Genomic DNA, 25,463 nt, shown 5'->3' with positions numbered 1-25,463 from the left:
ACATCGCTCAGAACGAACGAGCGGCCGCTTTTGAGCGGCTCTGAATGAAGCCCATAGACCCTTAAGTCTCTCCTTACAATTGTCGGCAAGTATCACCGAGGGGTTGAGCATGGATCAATTAATTTTGTTAGATAGGTCCAACAAAAGATTTTGTAGATAGAAAATTGGTCTATTCTGACCTATTTAACAAATAGGCCAGAATACTGCAACCTTCTCTTATCTGACATCTCTATACTCCAATCTGCCTTCAATGCTTCTGCTCTGCTCATCATCCTCTCCAAACCAACTGCTTCTGTCTACCCACTTTACCCCATTTTAGAATCCAATTTAAACTCTTACACTCACCTATAAAGCCCTCCCCCAATATACTCCTTCAACATTTCCGACCTCATCTCCCTCCACACTCCTAGCCACCCACTACAGCCAATAACCACCATCTCTCCTCCCAGCTGATTACCTCCTCCCTCTCCCACCTCCAAGATTTCGCTCCTCATCACTGGAACTCTCTCCGTCCCCCAATTAGACTCTCCACTTGGTTTCAAAGCTTCAAATGAGCTCTCAAAACCCACTACTTTATTAAGGTCTGCCAGCCCTCCTCCTTACTCACCCCTTCATGCTCCTCCCTCACTGTCTCTCCCCTCTGTGTTATCTCTGTCTCACTGACCCTCCCCTTTAGACTGTAAGCTCTCACGAGCAGGGCCCTCTTCCCTCTTGTCCCCCTCCTCTGCCCACATTGGTATCAAACATTTAAGCTCAACAGGCAATGCTTCCTTTGTGGGTACTGTAACTGCATATGAAACGTCTGTATAGTGTCTATCCCATGTTCTGCAATGTCCTTCTGTTCTGTTTGCATTGTAATTGCTTACGTTCTTTGTAAGACTTGAAACCCTTGTGATACCATATAGATAAAGGATAAGAGTATTAATAATGATAATAAATAGGTCCCTTAGAGTTGCCACTGGTTGATAAGCTAAGGTTGCACAATGGACAGCACTACCTTACTTCCCAGAACTGTATCTCTGTACCATGCTATATCTTGTTTTCTGCTTGTGATGATTACCTTCCATCATATGATGAGACCAATTGTTTACTACCTCTGTTAACCCAAATTAACCTCAGGATAAACATGGATAGAAGACTATGTTTAACATCACAGTAATGAGAGTGAATAGAAGATCCTTGAATTGAACACTCAGTGTAGGTTATAGGTTAATAGTAAAATAGACAGTTATAATGGGTTATTTATCTAGATAAATCCAATGCTTGTGTGTGTGGTTTTAAAGATGTCTTTTTTATTAAATTGGATAATGTAATAAATAGGCCATTAATCATGACTGTTACAGCGCTTCGATGGACTTGAAGTTATCCTAGAAGGTTATAGACAATTCACTTATCATTCAACCCTGGGAGATCCAGAAAGAAATTGATAAATAGTTAATGATTAGGACCGGCAATATATTCACCATGTAGAATGATATGACGCCTCGGTGTATTCATGCGTGACACGGATTGCTCTCTTTCACTGATCCGGTAACATAATACAATATATTTTTAGAGGGTTGAGCTTCAGTCCACACAAAAAGGATTTCATAGGCATGTGAACAAAGTTCATAATAAAAGATACAAAAAAGCAATATTTACAAATAAAACATGCTATAGAGACATTAAAAATTGCCTGTATGCAGGGGAGTAGCGAAGGTGGTTCCAGTGGAGCATGAGCTCTGGGCGCCAAAATGGACAAGGGCGCCATCCAGAGTTCCAGAATTCATGGGCGCTACATAGTATGACGGCCGCCTGTTAGTTTTAGCTATGACGTGCACTTTCTCCGGGCACCATGGTTTCACGCTACTCTTCTGCCTGTAAGAGTATCAAAATGAATGTGATCAGGATAAAACTTATGTCTAACAAAAAGTATTTTTGTCTCTTTTTATCCCCCTTCCCATCTCTTTCCTCCTCTTCCCCTGTCTCACTCTCTCCCCTACTCATATTTGTCCTCTATTCTCCCCCGACTCTCTCCCATCCTCTGTCTGTCTCTCCCTCTCTCTTCTTGTCTCATTCCCCTCTCCCCCTATCTCTCTCCCCTGGGTTCTCTATTCCTTCCCTCTCCCCATCTATTCCCCTCTTTGTTTAGCATGTGTGTTCAGGTTGTCTGACTTTTTTACTTTAATAAATATTTGTAACAAGAGTGGGCATACACAGTGCAAATTAGTGTGGACATGCACACGCTGTGAACTGGACGACAGCAGTCGTGATCAGATGTTTGGGTGAGGTCGGGGATGGATCTGGCCTAAGGTGGGTTAATGTTGATGTTGTACCTTTTTTCACAGTTAGTGGTAGCAGGAGCTCTCATCACTGAGCGTACATGGGGCACACGTGCCACTGTCTGACTCTCACTGCCAGGACTGTGGAGTCAATATGCCAAACCTTTTACCAACATCTCTACTTTACTACTGTCCTTTAACCGTGAATGGGAGCAAGTAATGCGTGGGTATGAGAGATGCAGATCTTGTGCTGAGCGGAGAGGTCGGGTAGGGAGATATTTTGAGATGAGTGAAGAGATGTATGTTGGTGTGGTTTGGTTAATGGCCTTATGTGTAAGTAACAGTATTTTGTATTGAATATGGTAGAAAACCGGCAACCAATGGAGGGACTGACAGAGCGGGGCAGCAGACGATGAACGTTTGGCAAGGAAGATAAGCCTCGCAGCTGCATTCATAATTGATTGTAATGGTGATAGCCTGTTTTTGGGAAGACCAGTAAGGAGGCTATTGCAATAGTCAATACGGGAAATAATAAGTGCATGGATTAGAGTTTTTGCAGTGTCTTGTGTGAGATATGGTCGAATTTTGGATATGTTTTTTAGATGTATGTAACATGATTTTGAGACAGATTGAATGTGGGGAACAAAGGACAGTTCAGAGTCAAGGATGACACCAAGGCAGCGAGCTTGTGGGGCAGGGTGGATTGTCGAGTTGTCAACAGTGATAGAGAGATCAGGCTGGTAACTGTTATTGGCTGGTGGAAATATAATTAATTCAGTTTTAGAAATATTAAGTTTCAGGTGGCGAGATGACATCCAAGATGAAATTGCAGAAAGACATTCAGTGACACGGACCAGTACAATTGGTGAAGATAGGTAGATTTGAGTATCATCTGCATACAGATGGTACTGAAATCCAAAAGAGCTGATTAGTTTGCCAAGAGAGGAGGTATAGATTGAGAATAACAGAGGCCCTAAGACAGAGCCTTGCGGTACTCCAACTGATAGAGGTAGCGAGGAGGAGGCAGAATCAGAAAAATGAACAGTGAAAGAGCGATCAGATAGGTAAGAACCAAGAAAGAGCTGTGTCCTTAAGACCTAGGGATTGTAGTGTTTGTATGAGAAGAGAGTGGTCAACAGTGTCAAAAGCAGCAGAGAGATCTAGAAGAATTAGGAGTGAGTAATGGCCTTTAGCCTTGGCAGTGACCAGATCATTTACTACCTTAGTCAGTGCTGTCTCTGTGGAGTGTTGGGAACGGAAGCCGGACTGAAGTGGGTCCAATAAGTTATGTGAGTTAAGAAAGTGTGTGAGGCGGGTGTACAGAGCTGGCCCTAGCCAAATTAGTGCCCTAGGCAAGATTTTGGGTGATGCCCCCCTCCCCATGGGATCCAGAAAAGTGGTGAGGCCAGCACAGCACAATATCAGCACCCACCGCCACACTCCCTGCATTGAGCACCACAGCATCCCGGCCCTCTCTTCGTTCCAAACTTACTTTACTTGAGCGCAGTCTGCAGAGCCGTCCGACTCAAGGTACAGCAAGCCGTGGCCGGCGGACCCGCTTTTCCCGTCTCAGATGTGTGTGATTACTAGAGGCAGAACCCAGAGCTGTTAGGTGTGACTCAATACTTCGAGATCCGCAAAGGCCCATGGTGCAGCGGCCCTCCCGCAAGCATTTACTTATAGTCCTGAATAAGCCTCTGCCCATGTGCAGCAGCTCTTTCTGATTGTGTGAAGCCTCAGAGCTGGCCTGGCACTCACCACAAGCTGCCGTCTATGTGTTTCGCCCCCGCAAACTACCGCCGGCTGTTCCACCACTTCCCCCTCACTGTTTGCTGCTGCCAGGCCCGATCAGAGCTGTCAGCTGAGCTCTGATCGTGGACGCTCGCAGCGGCAGTAGCAGCTGCCAGAGTCTTTGCCCAGTCGGCAACAGATGCCCTGGCCATGCCTGCATCAAACTTCCACCGGCCCTAGGCGGGCTTGGATGCCCCTGGGCATTCCAAATGCCCTAGGCATTTGCTTAGTTTGTCTATGCCTGGGGCCGGCTCTGCGGGTGTAGACAAGTCTCTCAAGTAGCTTGGAGGGGCATGGGAGCTGGGAGATAGGACGGTAATTTGAGAGAGTGTTGGGGTCAGAGTTTTGTTTTTTCAGAATAGGAGTAATCAAATGTATATTAATGTATATATTTTTTATTTTTGTTTTCCGAACACTTCCCCTCTCGCACATCCGTAATACCTTACAATCCAGCCAAAACATCGGTAACATCGAAGTACATAGGAGACACTCGCACATTTAAGGTAGGTATGACGCTACCACTAAATTGCTAACACGCTATGAGACCTCAGACTGCATATGCCATCGCAGTGGCTGAGTTATGTACGCCCCTGCAACGGCGTTAAAACGCACTGGCACGGCTGCATTCGCCCGACCCCCCCCCAAATGGTACTTCCTGTCAATCACGCTGCAATGTGTCTGCGTACTCACTGCGATCGCAGTGAGGCATTCGTGCACACGCACTTCGATTCATGCGCAGTACGTAACAATCGCCCGTCTGTGTACGCTTTATCAGTTGTGGTCCTTGCTGAATGAGGCCCTATAACCATTAATGTTTCATGAAGCCATCTTCTAAACCATGCCACCAGGATCACTAAGTTAGTAAACAAGTCTGCTCTCACATGCAACTTCTCTATAAGCAACAACTAAAGCGTCTAATACATTTCCATTCCGGAGAAAAGCCTTTTGTGCAATAACTGCGTTGCTTGGAAATGTTTTAATGATTTTTATTATGATGTGTGAACAGCAATGCTAAGAAAGCCAAAATATGTAATTATGAAACGCAGCAGGTTTTCCAGAAAGCCAATAAAGACTATCAGAGACATTGGAGGTATAGGGGAGGCCGGAGTCTGACATATTTAGAGATTAGTAGAAAATATAAAATCTCCTGTCTTTCTTTTGTAAAACAGACTGCACACAAAAACATTTAGCTCTGTTCAAAACAATTTATTCTTTATAGCATTGTTTAGCTGGGCTGTTTGTCGAATCAGTTTACTGCCAATAAATAAGCAGAGATGAGAAAGCTGAGAGAGTGACAGAGAGAGTGAGAGAGTGACAGAGAGAGAGGGAGAGAGAGAGAGAGAGAGAGAGAGAGAGAGAGCAATATAGAGTGAAATCAGAGCGGATGGAAGAGACTGCAGGGGATATAAGAGGACGTGGGGGGCAGTCACCACTGACGCTGATAAATTCTTCAGTTCCAATGCAATGGAATTAAAAAGTATAAAATTACCCTTTTTACATTACGCTGCGGGAATTTGTGTGAGTGTTCCCGTTTTTTTAAAGCGCCAATCATTTTAACTTCAAAACCAAGCTGGTTTTGCCTTTAAAATGATTGGCACTTTAAGAGTAAAAATGGGAACACTCGCATAAATTCCAGCAGCGGCATAAGCTTGCACCCTGTTACATAAGCCCCATAGCGTTTCAGAATATTATTATTTTTTCATTTACTGTAGTTTTTTTATTTTATTTTTAAACAACATTAGATATTTCTGATTGTTACAAAGATTGTATATCACTTTTTTCAGAGGATGCACAAAATTTATTTTTCCTTTGACACCACCAACTTCACACCCAAGTTTTACAGGTACAAGTACAACACATACTGTAACTACTGATTGGATTGGTGACAGATAGCTCTTGGAAAGTTGGCTGTGCTTATTTATGCTTCTGTTGCTTCTATTTACATGCTGATGTTCTTATGGATTGTAATTTTAACCCTCTCCATATTACGTTTGGAATATGCGCACTAATCCTAGTCAGACACACAACCATCTTTAAAGACAACTAGAGCATTTCAAGAGGCAGCCATTTCTATTAGGCTGAGATTTGCCATCGTTGATTCTCTAACAAATCTGTAAAAGTTTATCATATTATACAGCACGGGGGAGATGTATCAAGCCGTGGAGAGAGATAACTAATCATCATTAAATAGACTGTGCTAGATAAATGACAGAAGCTGATTGGTTGGTCTGGCAACTTCTCCACTTTATCTCTCTCCAGGGGGTATATTTACTAAAGAGACGGATTTTTTAGAAGTGGAGATGTTGCCCATAGCAACCAATCAGATTCTACTTAACATTTATCTAGCAACTTCCAGAAGATAATAGCTAGAATCTGATTGGTTGCTGCTGGCAACATCTCCACTTCTAAAAACCCACTCTTTAGTAAATATACCCCCAAGGCTTGATACCACTAGAGAAAATTAGATATACACAACACTGGTTACTAGTATATGCATATTTATAACGGATGCAGGGTGTGTAGTGTATAACGGCCCCGGGGTACAGGGGGGCCCCGCACTGCACACCCTGCGCCCAAATTATACTTACCCTGTGCCGGCAGGCGGATTTTTCTTCCTCCGCGGCACCATCTTACCAGTGACCTCGTCAGGAAGATGGTTCTGCAAAGCAGAGACACTGGTGCTTTGGTAGAGCCTTTGCTCTCTTATGTACATGTGCCATCTTCCCGAATATCACTGGAAAGATGCCGCCGTGGAGGAGGAGGGACCTGCTTGCTGGCACAAGGTAATATGATGCAGGACTGGGGGGCCTTCTCAGAGGAGGGGGCCTGTTGCACATGGTAGATTAGAATGCATGATTTTTTGTGTGTGCGTGTGTGTGTTTTTTTTTAAATTATTTTAGATTATTGTTGTCCTTTAAAGTCCAATCTCAGACAATTGGAAAACTGGTTTATCCAGCATGCCTTGGCGTGGATATAAAACCACTCTAAAAATAAATCCGACTGTCTTACAGGTCATTATTTTTATATGAAAATTCTGCAGAGTTCTGGCTCAGCATTTTATTCCAATAAATGGTAATACCACTTTCTCTTAAGGCCAAGGGAGCTCCACTCATCCTACTCGTCCCCACTCCTTCAATGTCATTTGCAAAATCTAAAATTCTTTGTCTTCTGCCAGCAAGATAACAGACAAGCTTAGAAATTTCACTGGGAGACAATACAATTTAATAACATCTACTCTTACGTTCAACTTATCCGCCATAACTCAGTTTTCACCCCTCTATGACCAAAGAGATCTGCTCCTTGTTTTATTACATAAGGATGAAAAAAAAATGATTCCCAGGCATGCCACAGAGTGCAGTAATAATGTCGTATCAACCTTTCCCCAGCAATAAAACAATAGGTTGACACTTGCTAATGTCTTCTTTATATGAGAACAGATGTTGCATGATTAATAGAAAAGTCAGATAATGATGAGGAGCGGAACACTAACATATATTAAAAAGGAAATGACATTTACAATGAATAACCTCAGTTGTAAATCTTCCGTTGATAGGTGGAATTATAACACTCCCACCGCTGGGAGTCATGCCATTACAAACGGCATATGAAACTGCACCAACCGCACAAGGGGCCTGATTCAAAGATGTACGCTAATGCCGCCGATGCTGCGATTTGCACCCAGCTGCTGTGCAGTGATATGCAAATGTGGCAGCCGCCGGGATTTGTATTGAGACGCAGCATCGGTCACAGATCAGACGATTAATGGACTTCTGAGTAACCACATAGACGATCAGAATGGCTGCGGGAACTGAGACGCCGGAGCCATTTTTACTGCGTATGGAATCACAGTCACGGGATAATGCACACACCGAACACGGTCGCGACAGAGACACCTGACAACTCCCCTTTGCTGTCTACAAACGGTCCCTGTCTGTCAATCACTGTGTGAAGAAATCCTCACCAGGAGCGACAACAAAAATAAAACTTGACGCATGCGGAGTGGAACACATACGCAGATTACCGATAATTGCTCAACTGTGTAAACATCGGCACCGGGTCCGTCTCTGTATCAGGACCAGGGTTCTGATTCTGCTTAGTTGCTATTGTTGTGAGTGTTGAATCGAGACTATAGAATTTTTTTTTTTATGTAATATTAAGATTTTTAATTGTTAACATAAATTATATCTGTTTTTGGGGGAGGGTTGTTTAGAGCTATTTATTTTATTTTTTACTACACTAGAACTAACAGACCAAATCTGGGCTTTAAGTACCACTGCATCCTAGGCATGCGCAACACTGCAGGAACTGGTCCAGCAAAGTGACTCTTACTGACCCTAGCCAGCATTGCCTGGGTGGCTGACACTCTCTCTTTGACATACTGTACATATATTGGTTTATTCTTATCTCCACATTGGGGCACATAATAATAATTAGGCTCTGTGGTTTTTGGCATGTACTTACGATATCACGTGTCACTACTGCAGTTCTCCAAGTGTACTATTCCTGCCTCTTCCGAGGATTCTTTGAGCAGGCAGAGGGATGGACAGGACACATTTTCTGCCTTGCAGGAGGGCATACAGACTTTTATACCCCGTTAAAAGATAAACTACTGTAGATCTCTCACTTCACTATACTTACGAGTATATTAGGATATATTTAAAATCTTCCAGGTACACTTATGCCAAATAAATGCATTATGAGTCACGCTTAATCCAATGTAATAGAAGTATTATAAAACAAAAAAAGTGACATACAGTATATAATGAAAAAAAAATGTCATGGTATCACCCCACTTAGATGAGTATTAAAATATTAAATTGAGCTAAACTAAGCATTGTTAGTCCTAAAGTGGTATTATTATTATTATTATTATCCTTTATTTATATGGCGCCACAAAGGTTCCGCAGCGCCTTACACAGTACATATATGAGCACACAAGAAAAACAGTTAATAGTAATACATAGCAATACAGGACAAGGACATGGTTTACAAACATAGCTGCATAACACAAGCAGCAGGGAGGGGGCTGTCAGGTGGATCAGCAGGGAGAGTGGTGGTCGCTGAAATGGGCGGAGCGCGCGCGGGGGGGGTTCGCGCGATTGCGTCATTGCGCCCCCCCGCTTTATAATGTCAATATCACCAGCATTACAAAGCAGGGGGCGGGGCTACGATGATGCAATGCGGTGCGAATCGTGTCATCGCCACCCGAACCGCCCACTTTCATGGGCGGGTGCAGGGGGTCGCCGGGGGCCAGCACACAAAGCAGGGGTCTTGCTTACTCTTGCGTGGTGGCGGGACCGGCACACGATTTTCGGGAGGCTCCCGATAGTCCCTGGAGAGTAGTATGAGCAAGTATGAAGTAAGGGGAGGAGAACCACACGAGGGCCCTGCTCATGAGAGCTTACATTCTAAAGGGATGAGCCGTGGAATATCTATAATGGGTGCAGGGTTTGCAGGGCACATGGGTACCTTGGTCCAGGTGACACACACCACACACTGCATCCAGAGACCACACTGTGCTGGCGCTGGCGTGAACATTGCACATGGGTTCTCTCATGAGGCGCTCCTGGGTACGAGGATATGTAACTCTGCTGTTTTCATCCTGTGCATTCCCAGTAGCATCCACCTAAAAATGTAGAAATACTGATATTACAGAGGTGTTTTCATAGGCCTCCATGTGAGAGTGCACGTAGAAAAGCACTAGGTGGATCAGCAGGTCCACGTACACACATCGTGGGCCTGATTCAGAGGTGGGTGCTATTGCAGCCACGGCTGAGTCTATTGCACCATCGGCCGCACATCAGTCGCATCATCAAGCATTGTATCAGCCCTATGGAGCATCAGAATCTTCGTCTGAACATGGCCCCTGAAATCAGTGCAACTGTGGCAAATGCCGTAGTCGCTGACCGTGACACGCCCAAAACACTCCTACTTCTGGCCTAGCCACCCAGAAACACCCACTGAAATTATCTCTTCACTTCATCCAAATTCCGTTCCGCGGCTTTTGGCAGTAACCACCGGGTGCGACTCGGCCGCATGAACAGACTTAAAACATTGGCGGTTGCGTCCGACATCAACTCTTCATCCACCTCTGAATCAGGCCCAGTGAGTCCCCAGATATAGCAGTATGTAGATGACCCTCAGAGTTAGAGATGTGTGCAGACCCCGTGTTTTGGTTTGGATTCGGTTTTGGATTGCTTTAAACTTGATAAAAACAGCTAAAATCATGTCTTTTGGACCTGTTTACATGCAGTCCTAAAACAAATTTGAACTTACTGCAGACCCGAGCCGGGATTCGATTCTACTGGGAACCCCAAAAGTGATCCGAGACAGGATTCTATTTGACTTGGAACCCCAAACTTCAGGTGAGATTGTTTTTCAGGAGAAATGAACCGCACATCTCTACTTATAGTGTCCATCTAAATTCTCTGAGGCCTATGAAACACAGTACCATATTGTCTGTCATGACAATTCATGTTTCAATCCAGTTTTGGGGTGTCTATACTGTAAATATTGGGGAACAAGCTTGAGAATGTCAAAACCCATAACAATTTCCCTGACAGAACTAGCTTCGGCTCCGTCTGACAATCCACCGTCATCATCCCTTCCTACAGACAGCACCATGTTGGGATAAAATGATTGTAAAATTGTTGCTAAAATAGACAAAAATTGTTCTCTGCATATGAAACGTGAGCTTCTTTTCAGCAGTTAACAACTTGAAAAGTCTCTCGACAGATATTACAGTCCTGTATCTCTCATCAATTGCATTAAGCCTCTTTCATCAGCAACAAACCTGAACAATTGTTTTAAAAAGGTCACCAAATAGTGGAATACAGTGAAGCATAATATAAAGACCAAGAGACAATAAGGGATGTTAAATTAAAGCCATTTCGGATGTGTAAATAAAGTTGCCCTTGTCAAATGTTGTGTGCACTTTGTGTAGGCAGGCAGTGCTTATTTATTTTCTCAGTCAGTGTGCCCGGCACTTGTTGGGCACACTGCTGAAGTGTAAATCATACTGATTCCTGCTGAAGACATCTCCTCATTGTCTATCCCGTATTCTGTGCTAAAGAGTGTATTTCCATTCCGCTCTTAGAGCTGTGCTGTTACTGCTATAAAAGTATGCACCAATTATAAGGGCAGCGAATATCTGCTCACTATGGAAACCTGTATTTTTAGCTTTGTGAAAGGAAAATAAACACGTGCACTCAACTGCGAAATAGTCATATCTAGGATACCAATTCACAGGCCCTGAAATCCATTATTGACATTAACGTCTTAGCTGCAACATGGTAGTTTAATGAACAACATGGTTGTGTCTGTCCGGAAACACTCAACATCAGTTAAGGACAAATGTCATAGGACTTGGTAAATCATAGAGAATCTTATTGTAGATATCGATGAAATATATGATATTACAATAATAGCTGTGATTTTTTTTTTATGGCTCCCTTGCTAGTCATAATTTCCTCTATATAACTTATGGAGGTCATTTAAAGGTATGTGTACATTATATACACCTCCACATTAGGACAGGTCCTAATTGGGCAAGCTTTGTACTGATTGGGCTAGAAGATTGGGAGGTATATTGTAGAGAAACAGGGAATGAATGCAGAGCCTGCCCTACATGGTTTGTGCTGCATTTAAAAGGTCCTATTACTGGAAGGACTGGGACATGGGGAGGTCCATCCATCACATTGAGAGAACTCTTGCCTATGACATGATGTAACCATGCCCCGTGATGTGTGACCATGCCCCATTGCCGTGCTTTAGCTGGCACACGCACGTGTCCCGATTCCTCAGCAGAAAAAATTGGACGTTGTGCAAAGTGTCCGGGAGACAGTCAGAATAGTAAGTGATCCCCTGTTCGTGGCCCCACTGTGACACTCCCACAAGATGGATCTATGCACAATTTATCAATAGCTTAAGCATGGAGAAAATACTGATGTCTCTGGCGGTACCTAATTTTCCATTGGTTAACGCCATCACCATAGATGTGTATGAGTTCATTTACGAAGTCCTAAAAACCTCATTTTTTTTCCCCTAGACTAACATTATCTCAGGATGGCGTTAGCGTTACATGGTAATGATGCTCAAAGAATCCAGAGAGATGTCCCTGGATCCACGCCAGGTCAAATCATTGTACACAGAGCCTTCCAGAGAACGTTAGCTTTCCGGAGAAACCACGGCATGGTAAATTGCGGCAATACGTCATAATATATCAGCGATAAATAATGATAGTTATTGCCGGCCCATTGCCACCATTAGTAAATAACACCTTGGGCAGGATGTGTGACGCATTGCATTTTGAATGCGCTGCATCCCACCATATGTTTGAAGAAAATCACAAAGGACAGCTCTCCCAGTAAGAGCTATACTTTGTGATAGAAGGATTTCCAGGTTTAGGATCCTGGAGTCCTTCTGCGCATGCGTGGAGTCAGGGGTGTATCTATAATGGGTGCAGGGTGTATGGGGAACACAGGCCCCTGGGTCCAGAGGGACCCAGCACCACACACCCTGCACCCATAATATTACTTACCTCTCTGGAGTCCCACGTCGGCGCGGGGGTCCGGCGCTGTAAAATGACTGGAAAATGGCCGCTACGGCCATTTTCCCGGTGACCTGTGCATACACTATAGACCAGTGATTCCTAACCTCGGTTCTCAAGGCACACTAACAGTCCTGGTTTTAGTGATATCCAGGCTTAAGAACAGATGGTTAAATCAAAATAACTAAGGTACTAATTAAGTCACCTGTGCTCAACTATGGCTATCCTTAAAACCTGGACTGTTAGTGTGCCTTCAGGACCGTGGTTGGGAACCCCTGCTATAGACTCTGGGCACACTCTAGTGCCCAGAGTCTATAACTCCGGCACTGGCCGCGCACATCTCAGTGCGCTGCCGGCCACCGGGCAGAGAGGAGGGGCCCGTATCGGAGATTGCACACGGGTCCCCTCCTCTCTAGAAACGCCCTTGCATGGAGTGATGTACGCACCGTGGGGGGTGCTTGCAGGGTCCAATTGGATCCCTCTCAGGGGGGAAATGTGAATAGAGGCCCTGATTCAGAGCCGGACGCTCTGACAGAGCGCTTGCTCTGAATCAGGGCCGTCCCTGCTCCTTTTTGGAGTGGCCTCCTGGCCGCTCGCATAGCTGTGGGTGACCACCCACAGCTATAGCGAGCGGCCAAAATGATGGTCGCGATGGTCAAGACCATCGCGACCATCGGGCTTGCGAGGAGACCCTGCGGTAGGGTCTCTCTACCGCAAGCCCTGGAGTGCTTTTGGCTCTATCAGAGCCAAAAGCACTCCCACTGACATCACTAGTGACGTCAGTGGGGCCGGCCCAAGACGGTAGGCGTTCCCATGGGAACGCCTCCGTCTGGGTAGCCACGCCCACCAAAGGGGGCGTGCTGTCAATCACCATCGACAGCACGCCCCCTTTGGTGCGAGACCCATCCATGCGCATTTGGGCAACATCGACCCGCTTGCGAGCGCTTAGCGCTCGCGAGCGGGTCTGAATTAGGCCCAGAAGCCCATAGGCTTCTATTGAGTAATGCCATATCAAGATAGCGTTGCCCACCTCATCCATACATTCCGGATCTTGGTGTATATGCAGTTAGCAGCCAAACTTCCAAAAAATTTATTTTCAGAGGCTTGCGCTCAAAACATGCTTTGATGCATCCCACCCCTTAAATGCTGTTCTTATTAAATCTGTGTTGAAGTCATGAATCACTAATGTGCTGTGAAACTGGTATGGTGCTTTTGATACCATCAGGATTAAAGACATGTTATAAATATACTATATATGTGCCAAAAATATGAAATGTCTGTACACTTTTTAACACAACTGCCATCTCCAAAAACATTGGACTTGCTTCACAATTCCAATACTTGTTCTCATAGTACCATTATAGCACATTGGTTCTTTCAGTTAGTCTGTAAACTCTCCCGCCTCCTGCACAAATCATTGTGCTAATTACCTTAGCGGGAGCACTGGCTCCATATGTATTGCATGGTTACAAGCAATCCAGATATATATATATATATATATATATATATTATATATATACCCGTATACATAGCAGATTAATAGTTATGTAACAACGAGTGGGTGACCATTTAGCCTGCATAAATATATTTGTATTTGCAGATGAGCCTATTACGCAAATCGCTAAATCGTTTTATAGGCAGATGCCTTTCATGTAATCAATTAACTGTTTATTATTAATGAATCCAATGTATGAATGTCATTTAATGGCCCGGGTAACAAGACTGCTTTCTCTATAATATTCATAGACCGCTCCAATTAAAGCTGCCAATTCAGTCCAGCGGACAATTACAAGTTACAACAAAGAACAATATTGTTTTTGTGCATCAGATTTTCTGGGTTAAATTGCTATTTTTTCCCTCTGTAACTTGGCAGAAAGTTTGAGCATTAATGAAACTTCAGAAACTCAGAGATTTTTTGGAATGCATAAAAAGCCCTCCTGCTGTACTCATTTAGCTGACGCGCCATACAGAAGCAGATTTTCACTGTAACCTGACTTAAAGGAGAACTATGTCCATGCAAATCAAATAAGCTTAATTACCTATAAAAATGTACAGTTATGGTTTGCCATCAATTGAATGTGCTCAGTAGGAATCTTTTTTTGTACTTATATGCAGTGTCACTGCAATAAGACAGCAGTTAAACTAGTTTATTAAGTGAAACTATCTTCAAAATGCATATATTAGTAAGTTGTGTGAAATATATATTAATAAAGTTGAAGTTCTTATGTGGAGTAGTGGGATTTTATTCCATGCCAGGCCTGGCCAACCTGTGGCTCTCTGGCTGTTGTGAAACTACAAATCCCAGCATACCATCCCACCGATCAGCTGGTTATGCATGCTGGCAATTGCAGTTTCACAACAGCTGGAGAGCCACAGATTGGCCAGACCTGTCCTATGCCAAATGCACATTTTGTCTCCTTCAACGAGTCTAGGCCGAAGGTTCCCAAACTTCACCAATACAGTCCAGGTTTATACGTATATCCATGCTTAAGTCCAGATGGTTAAATCAAATTGACTGAGGTACTAATGAAGGGGTCTATGTATGTACTAAGCCTTGAAGAGAGATAAAGTGGATGGAGCTAAAGGGGTCTATTCACTAAACCTTGGACGCAGATAAAGTACCAACAAATCAACTCCTAACTGTGATTTTTCAAACATAGGATTCTATTTACTAAGCCTTGGATGGAGATAAAGTGAACGGAGATAAAGTACCAGCCGATCAGCTCCTAACTGCCATGTCACAGGCTGTGTTTGAAAAATGACAGGAGCTGGTTGGCTGGTACATTTTCTCTGTCCATGTTCTCCAACATAGACCCCTAAAAGTCACCTCTGTGCAAGCATGGATATCCTTAAAACTTAGACTGCAAATGTGGAGTTTGGGATCCTCTGATCTAGGCTATGGGCGACAATGAAGTGCAGCTGTGATCAGGGCCTGTGACAGTGCGTCAGCATTAGGTTGTGTGCGTTCCTTTTCTGGAAATGTCAGTGCTGCACCCTCAGCTTGGGAGGAGAGGTGTGAGTAGACAGACAAATAGTACGCTTTCCTTGCCTATAAACCAGCTCAATCCGGGTTTGCATTGCGCATGAGTGTACCAGCAAAGCCAGGAAACACATGTGCAGGGAGGACCAGAACTGGCATGTGTAGCCATAAGTGTCCTCTGACCACTGCCAGCCACTGTCACTGGAGGTGCTGATCGTCATTTTCTGTTGTCACAAAAAGCCGCAAGTAGACTTTAGCTTGTTCGAAATATACAGTATATTCTACACCTTTGAGTAATTTCAATAAACAGGTCTGAGGGGAGGGCAAATCGCATCCCCAATGACATGTCAATCCATGCGACTTAATAATAAGTGGAACCCCCTTTCCAAGCTGCGGGGTCACAACACTAATCAGCAGTGGACAGATCACAGGTATTTTTTGCTCTGGATAGGGTCTTCTAGAACACCACTATATACAATTTTATAGTACAGTTTATATGCAATACAAAATGATTCTTACAAAATTCATGGCTTGTATTCTGAATCATGGTTTGTATTAGAACCTGTATACAATATATATATATATACATATATATATATATATATAATTTTATATATATATTATATATACTGTAAATTATATATATATATATATATATATATATATATATATATATATAGAAATCACAGGGGCTCTGCACTCACCATAATAACTAATAATAATAATAATGATAAACAGTGGGGTTTTGGTTCATGAATTGATCAATGCATTTAAGCTTGCAGCCCATCGTCACGGGACCCCACTTTACTGCAAGTCCCTACTCTATTGCTCAGAATTATAACATGGACATAGCCATCACATTAGTGTTAAACTCAGGGTATGCTATCAAGGTTTAAAGCTCACAGCAACTTTGCTTTTAAATGTGAGACATTTACCAAGCCCACCTGTTGCAAAGCACCTAGGAAAACAGCTGACACAAGTTAGATAACTAGTTAAGAGGGGTGCATGAGAAAATGTGATCACAAAAATGATTAATTATAAAAATTAATCATAATAAACAAAAAGCACTAATCCACGGCACTCACCATTCCTAGCTTTGGGGTGCAACATGGTATGTGACCACATTGTTTGAATAGAAATCACAGGGTCTCTGCACTCACCATAATAACTAATAATAATAATAATAATAATAAGCATAATAAACAGTGGGGTTTTGGTTCATGAATTGATCAATGCATTTAAGCTTGCAGCCCATCGTCATGGGACCCCACTTTACTGCAAGTCCCTACTCTATTGCTCAGAATTATAACATGGACATAGCCATCACATTAGTGTTAAACTCAGGGTATGCTATCAAGGTTTAAAGCTCACAGCAACTTTGCTTTTAAATGTGAGACAGTTACCAAGTACACCTGTTGCAAAGCACCTAGGAAAACAGCTGACACAAGTTAGATAACTAGTTAAGAGGGGTGCATGAGAAAATGTGATCACAAAAATGATTAATTATAAAAATTAATCATAATAAACAAAAAGCACTAATCCACGGCACTCACCATTCCTAGCTTTGGGGTGCAACATGGTATGTGACCACATTGTTTGAATAGAAATCACAGGGTCTCTGCACTCACCATAATAACTAATAATAATAATAATAATAATAATAATAAGCATAATAAACAGTGGGGTTTTGGTTCATGAATTGATCAATGCATTTAAGCTTGCAGCCCATCGTCACGGGACCCCACTTTACTGCAAGTCCCTACTCTATTGCTCAGAATTATAACATGGACATAGCCATCACATTAGTGTTAAACTCAGGGTATGCTATCAAGGTTTAAAGCTCACAGCAACTTTGCTTTTAAATGTGAGACATTTACCAAGCACACCTGTTGCAAAGCACCTAGGAAAACAGCTGACACAAGTTAGATAACTAGTTAAGAGGGGTGCATGAGAAAATGTGATCACAAAAATGATTAATTACCAAGCAGGTGTGCTTTGTAACTGTCTCACATTTAAAAGCAAAGTTGCTGTGAGCTTTAAACCTTGATAGCATACCCTGAGTTTAACACTAATGTGATGGCTATGTCCATGTTATAATTCTGAGCAATAGAGTAGGGACTTGCAGTAAAGTGGGGTCCCGTGATGATGGGCTGCAAGCTTAAATGCATTGATCAATTCATGAACCAAAACCCCACTGTTTATTATGCTTATTATTATTATTATTATTATTATTATTATTAGTTATTATGGTGAGTGCAGAGACCCTGTGATTTCTATTCAAACAATGTGGTCACATACCATGTTGCACGCCAAAGCTAGGAATGGTGAGTGCCATGGATTAGTGCTTTATATATATATATATATATATATATATATAAAAGCACACCTATAGCAATATAGGGAAGTAAATATTGTTTTGAAGTTAAATCTAATAATTTTTGCAGCAGATACAATGTCCCATTTATAAATACCAATATTGATTGTGATTCGTATGTAAGTAACACTAGTGACACACACATTTATATGTTATACATGCCTTTCTGGTTCCCCGAATGCCGGTGGGCTCCGCACTGCTGCCGCCAGAAACGGCTAACACGCTTGTCTGTTTTGTCAACGCCAGGTAAACAGGTGAATATAGCTGGAGGCATTATATTCTCCCAAATTAAAAGATTACTTCTCAGCAGAAGATCAATACAATCGCATAACAGAAATGATTATGCAAATCACCAGGGTGCTGAGCTTTTAGCCTACAGCAATTATTGTAAAACTGGATTAAAAGGATATTTATAAATAGCAGCTTTCTTCCAGCCCACGTCTTAAAACCTATAAATCAGTTCCTTGCTTCAGGGGCAGCAAATCTTTGATTGCTCAAGATTGTGAGCTAGCAGAGGTCACCCAGAACTGTTACACATAAATAAGTGCTGTATGCACCGTGCACTTGCCTTAACTGCCAAAACAGGGGAAACAGATATATGGGGTGTTTACAAGATTTACGGTTCCGTTGCTTGTGTTATGGATACTGCTATCCGTAGATCATGCTTATGCCCTTAATCCTGCATTCTAGCTCACAGGCTCCAGGTCCCAGTGTTAGGCTACCATGAAGTAGGTCTATAGGCCTATAGAGGTTACCAAGGATCATCCAGATAGAACATATATTATTTTTATTTTCAAGCCTATGCTCAAGCAGTGTATTTTCCAAAGCAACGTGCATCAGTAACTCTATCTTCTTTGTGTGCTGCACTCTGACCATGACTGAATTTAAAGGCAAGCAGCATAAAAACGGGGCTGGTTGCTTGGTGGAGAGCTGTCTGAAGTGCCATACTGTCAGCACGAATGGGAGATGTATCACTATCAAACCTTCTGAAGAACACAAACAGATAAAGTTATCCATACTGTAGCAGCTAATCAGATTCTAGCTATAATTTTATAGAATGTACTAGATACATGACAGCTACAAGCTGATTGGTTGTTACAGGCAACTTCTTCACATGTCATCATAGAAGATTTGATACAGTATATCTCCCCCTTAGTGCCAACTTGCAGGGCATATGCCAACCGTACTTATTTTTGAAGCACAGTCTGGAGTTCTGTAGAGAAAAAGGGCATTGTCTAATGGCCATAGTGAATTAGGGCCATTTCTGAGTAAATCAGTTGCGTAAGCATACGGTGGCGATCGCCAGTTTAGCTTTGATTTTGTTAGATGTATGTTATGGGGTATAGAATATGGGTCTTACCTGATGTCATATTTCACTTATGTGAGCTACAGTAGGTGACAGGTGCAAAATTTAAATTATGTTTGAACAAATTAAGTATTTCCTGTAAGTGTGCTAATAATTAGCATTTTACATATATAGAAGGTACAGAGTGATTGTCAATGATGCCAGGTGTCAGGGGCGTAACAAGGTATTTGAAGGCCCCATAGCAAAAGTTTGTAAGGGCCCCTATGTAGCACCCAATGGTGAAAATATATATAACACATGTAACTGTGACAAGGAAGATGAGCGCCCCTCAGCTCTGGGCCCCATAGCAGCTGCAGCTATTGCACCTATGGTAGTTACGCCCATGCCAGGCATTAATTCCCATGGGAATGACCTGTCACTGAGAAGTGGACATGCACAAGGCTCGCTGCAGAGAAAGGCTGAGGCGTGTGCAAGGCACTGAGGAAAGGAGGGCACGCGGCACTGAATGGGCTCCGTTTCACCAAGAAACAACAATTTAAGGCTTGGGTGATTTCACGTCACACCGATACTGGAATAAAGTTACTGTGTCTAGCTATAAAGATCCATGTACACTTCTTTGTGGATTGAAAAAGATTTGAAGCAAGTAACTTGTTTGTTTTTTTGGAAAATCAGGAAATCCAGAAGACATACTAAGCTTTATGAACAGTAGTTAACTGCATACTGAGTCTGATTCTAAAGATTTTTTTTTTTAATCATTAATGAGCGTCATCCTGATCCTGAATGATAGAGTAACGACCTCTGTTATAGGTCCAGGACACCTGCATTTTTTCAGTTACAGTATTCAGCCCAGTCAGTCAGTTCTTCTGCCAGAAGAAGCAGGAAAATTGTAGTTGCATAACACCTCTATGCAGAACTGAGACTATGGCAGTCATCCAATCAGAATTCTCGACACAAAAGGTGTCAGAGCTGTAATTAGAAAATCTCAGGGAAGAGAACTGACTGGAACAGAGGTACCACTGGGAGTGAGATCTGGCGAATGCATTTAAGATGCCACAGTTATGTCTGTTGGAGAGAAAGGGTTATGCTTTATAATTTAGTGCAAAAGTGGAGTGTTGTGTTAGGACAGATGATCCAACCTGAGGGTAATTTTATCAAGCAGCAATTTTGTAAAATGTATGCTTTTTTGTCTTGTTTTTGGCTGGGTTAGAGCCTGCCAGTTTTATGAAAGGCAAAACTTTGCTACCGTTTATGAACGCTACGCTACAAATTGGCATCCCCATATTTCACATGTTAAGAATGCAAATCAATACAAAAGATGTATGAAGCTGCGACTTCCTAAACTGCATGGACAAGCAGTGATGATGTGATTCAATGCGCCACACCCTCCAATGTGTCCTCGGACCTCCTTCTCCAGGATCACCCAGAGGGGTTCGCCACAAAGTAAAATTTCCTCCCAGGTGTTTTACATAGGACAAAGAGAGGAAGAAAATAAAGAATGCACAATCTGATTAAGGGACCCATCAAAAATCACATACACAATGCGTTCTGGGCACCCATGATTGCATTCAGTGGCGGATTTTACCTAGGGTCTGCAGGGCTGCATTCCCCAGTAAAAATCTGCCACCTCAGTGATCCAGTTGCAGTCCGTGACTGCACTGGCTACACTGTGACTGGCAGGCAGAACTTCCAATGGGAAGCCACTGACAGTCACAGTGTAGCCGCTCCCCTGCCTTTCGGCCAGCCAAACCTGTATCCTAGGGCAGTGGCGTAACTAGGGTATTTGGAGCCCAGGGCAAATTTGAAAAGGGAGCCCCCCCCAACAACCCGAGATGAGCAGGCGACGAAGGCGCGCACGGAAAAAAAATGGGCGTGGTCACTTAAAAATGGGGCGTGTCAACATGACACACCCCTTTATTTTCACGCTGAACATTCCTATCCATATGCACCTTAACCCCAGTAGTACCCCTTATACAGTACCCCCAGTATGCAGTAGTGGTCCCCCTTATACAGCCCTCAATTAGTTCCCCTTACTCAGTACCCCCAGTAGTGGCCCCCCCAAATGCATTGCCCCACGTAGTGTTCCCCCTTATGCAGTGCCCCCAGTAGCAGTCCCCACAATGCAGTGCGCCCAGTAGCGGTATCCCCTTATGCAGTGCCCTTTATATGGTGCCCCCAGTAGTAGTCTCTCCCCCTATGCAGTGCCCTTTATATAGTGCCCCCAGCAGTAGTCCCCCCCCTCCCATGCAGTTTTCCCAGTAGTGGTCCCCTTATGCAGGCACCCTGTAGTGATCCCCCCTATCCAGTGCCCCCTGTAGTGGCCCTTCCTATTATTGCCCCCAGTAGTGGTCCCCCGAGTGCAGTGCCTCTAGTAGTAGGCCCCTTTTATAATGCCCCCAGTGGTAGTTCCCCCCCAAGTAGTAGTCCCCAGTAGAGTAGGTCCTCCCAATGGCGCCCCCGGTAGTAGCCACCCCTCCCCCAGTAGAGGTCCCCCCAGTAGTAGCCACCCCTCCCCCAGTAGAGGTCCCCCCAGTAGTAGCCACCCCTCCCCCAGTAGAGGTCCCCCCAGTAGTAGCCACCCCCCTCCCCCGTTGTGCAGATAGGTTAAAAAAAATATATATATATATATATAAAAATATACTTACCTGAATCTCTGCTCCTGGTCCTGGTCCTGCTCGCGACGCCGCTCCCGCCCGGGCTGGCGCGCTCAGCATTATGGGACAGACGTCATGACGCCATGACGTCTGTCCCGTTACCCACTGCAGGAGCCGGACGGATAAGTTCCTCTGCAGTGTACAGATTCATCATCTCAGGATGGCGCAGTCTGTACTGCGAACTGAACAGAGCAGGGAAGTTGCATAACGCCCGGCACCCTGCGCTGGCTCCGCCCCCTTTTGTCCAGCGCCCTTTGCAGCAGGCCTGACCTGCTGCTCTCAGACGCCGGTGCATGCGCAGTGAGAGTCAGACATATTGGGCGGCTGGATATCACACGAAGACGTCAGACAGGTAGGTCTACATGGATGGCTACTAAACATCACTATATTTTGCATAATGTGATGTGATATATAGTGATATTATTCATTAGCCTCTTAATGTTCTTCATGAATAGACCCCTTGTACTCTAGCGTAGCTTTTAAATCACCCTTCCTTTCCATATTTTAGTCATCACTAACACCCACTGTGTTATTGCGTGGAAAGCTGTACTGTTCTTGTTTGTCAGACTCGCTAGGTTTACTCAGCACATCATTTATTATTTTACATTCCTTATCATGACATGCTGCCGTGTCTCCTTGAAAATATTTTTTCAATCAGTGCAAGTACTTCATCTCAGTATCACGCTGTCCTATTAGTAGCATACAAAAGTAATATATTCCTCTAAAGTGTATCCATCACCAACACACTATGGAAGCAGACATTTTGTGGGCCAACCCAATATAAATGGAATGCAGCCAATCAATTTACTACAAACATGTGACATCATCACTGAGAAATGAGACAGAGGGGTATATTTACTAAAGTGCCGGTTTTTAGAAGTGGAGTTGTTGCCCATAGCAACCAATCAGATTATACCTACAGTATCATTTATATAGCACCTAGAAGATAATACTGTAGCTAGAATCTGATTGGTTGCTATGGGCAACAACTCCACTTCAAAAAACCTGCACTGTAGTAAATATACCCCAGAAGCTGAAACAATATTGATTCAGACCACAAAATGGTTCTTCCAACGTGTGTAGGCGACAGTTATACTTTAACATTATTTACTGTATTTAATTTATAAAGATTCCCCAGTCAAATCAACACTCTGAGCTATCTCCTTATTTCTTATGGTACAAACCAAGCCTCTATGGAATCAAATGACTCATCTACATTATAATTAGGTGCAACAAGTTGGCTATAGAGTACCAGCTGTAATTTGCAGCTTGCGGTTTGAGAGTCTATGTAATTATTACTGTAATGCATCTTTTGGAGGAAGGTCTCTCCTGAGAGCCTATTTACAAGCACATCTTGTGCCTCTAATATAACATGTGCGTCTCAGAGCAAGAGTTATCTGGATCTACTATATGGACCCTGTCTATATGTCCATGTTATAACGCCAAAACCCACAATAATTTGACGAAGACTATTATTATAAAATCGGTTAATATTATTATATAAAAAAACATTCACTTATTCTGTAAAAACACTACTGACTCGGGTGACGCTATTAGATAATGCAGTCCTTGTGAGATGGCATCAGTAGACCAGTGGGGGTTACACATTTTTTGGTGGGGGCTTACAAGTGGCTATTGGTATGACTGGTCTTCCTCTATACCACTAGGTTATAAGCTAGACCATGGCTGCCACACTGCTTGTAAATGTAAATATATCATTGTACACAGGGGACAGGGTAAATTGAATCATCGTGCCCCTTATACTTGTTGCCCTGAGAATCTCCACAGAGAGGTTAAAAAAGTGAGCAAGTATGGCTAAGGTTCTTCCCTTTCCCCAAACCATCAGCTCCCATCCCCACATTAAAAACCTCGACATAGGTGAACATTGGATACCTAATTTAAATACAATTCATCCATAACCAAATAGCTACTTGTATAATAGTATAAGCAGCCTCTATATGTATAAGTAAGGCTAAGAAGTCTCTTGCACTAAGAGGGCTGATGGACTGTTAGCTCACATGGGCATGGGCCCCTCTTCCTTAGTTCTCTCCTCCTACTGTAGCTCTATCCCTGTCCCTGTAAATTAGGGATGTGCGCCGGACCATTTTTGCCGGATTTGGATTTGGATTTGGTTCTAATTCGTCGTCCGGCTTTGGATTTGGATTTGGATTTGCCAAACTGCGGTGACTGGCTTTGGATTTGGATTTGGATTTGGATTTGGATTTTTTTACAAAAATTGACAAAAAAAGCTAAAATCACATAAATTGGTCTTTTTTTTCTTCCTAGAGTATTATTAACCTCAATAACATTAATTTCCAGTCAATTTAGACCATATCACAGCTTATAATATTGTTTTCAACATTATTGGCCAAAGGTTGCAGTGAGCTGACTGGTTACTAAGCGACAAAGCAGCGGCACAACGACACAGACACCACAGTATAAAGCACATCTATGACACATTGCCACACAGCAGTGGCAGAAATGAAAAGTAGTGCACCCACCCAGTGGGGTACGGCCAGCAGAGTCACAGTACTTGTTTACAAAGTGGGCTACGGCCCTAGGAGTCACAGTGCACAATCTTATTAGCATTACACCGCACATAGGGCCTGATTCACATTACACCATAAAGTAGTGTCTCTTATTTATGTTACGACACACAGTAGTGCCCCTTTTACACAATGCCCACAGTAGTGACCCTTTTACACAATGCCCACAGTAGCGGTGTCCCTTACACAATGTCCCCCAGCAGTGGTGCCCCCTATGCAGTCCCCTTAGTAGTACGGTCCACTATGCAGTGCCCCCAGTTGAATGCTCCCCAGTAGTATGCCCCCCATTAGCAGGCCCCCCCAGTAGTATGTCCCCCATTAGCAGGCCCCCCCAGTAGTATGCCCCCCATTAGCATGCCACCCAGTAGTATGCCCCCCCAGTAGTATGGCTCCCCCAGTAGTAGGCTGCCCCAGTAGCAGGCCTCCCCAGTAGTAGGCTGCTCCAGTAGTAGCCCCCCCTGTAGTATGGGCCCCCCCTGTAGTATGGCCCCCCCTGTAGTAGGCCCCCCCAGTAGTATGGCCCCCCCCAGTAGCAGGCCCCTCAGTAGTATGGCCCCCCCAGTAGCAGACCCCCCCCAGTAGTATAGCCCCCCCCAGTAGCAGGCCCCTCTGTAGTATGGCCCCCCCAGTAGTATAGCCCTGCCCAGTAGCAGACCCCCCCAGTAGTGCAGACCCCCCCAGTAGTATAGCCCCCCCCCAGTAGCAGGCCCCTCTGTAGTATGGCCCCCCAATAGTGCAGATCCCCCCCAGTAGTATGGCCCCCCCAGTAGCAGACCCCCCCCCAGTAGTATAGCCCCCCCCAGTAGCAGGCCCCTCTGTAGTATGGCCCCCCCAGTAGTATTGCCTCCCCCAGTAGCAGACCCCCCCCAGTAGTGCAGACCCCCCCCCAGTAGTATAGCCCCCCCAGTAGCAGGCCCCTCTGTAGTATGGCCCCCCCAGTAGTATAGCCCCCCCCCAGTAGCAGACCCCCCCAGTAGTGCAGACCCCCCCCCCAGTAGCGCCCCCG

At 43.9% G+C, this 25,463-nt stretch overlaps 1 protein-coding gene and 1 long non-coding RNA gene across 3 annotated transcripts in view; one reads left to right on the top strand and one right to left on the bottom strand.

Moving 5' to 3' along the window:
- The window catches only part of LRRTM4 (leucine rich repeat transmembrane neuronal 4), a 624,795-nt gene that overhangs the window by 384,239 nt on the left and 215,093 nt on the right, over positions 1-25,463 (top strand). The gene's annotated exons all lie outside the window — the stretch shown is intronic.
- LOC148525520 (uncharacterized) overlaps positions 9,584-25,463 on the bottom strand; it is a 75,604-nt gene continuing 59,724 nt past the window's right edge. The window contains exon 3 of the long non-coding RNA XR_015878266.1: positions 9,584-9,678. This is a non-coding gene — a long non-coding RNA (uncharacterized LOC148525520). The remainder of the gene's footprint in view (positions 9,679-25,463) is intronic.

Source organism: Taudactylus pleione, unplaced genomic scaffold (genome assembly GCF_031769625.1).
Source record: "Taudactylus pleione unplaced genomic scaffold, aTauple2 ptg000105l, whole genome shotgun sequence".
NCBI classification, from domain to species: domain Eukaryota; kingdom Metazoa; phylum Chordata; class Amphibia; order Anura; family Myobatrachidae; genus Taudactylus; species Taudactylus pleione.
The sequence above is the reverse complement of the archived record's forward strand: the minus strand, read 5'-3'. Positions and strand labels throughout refer to the sequence as shown.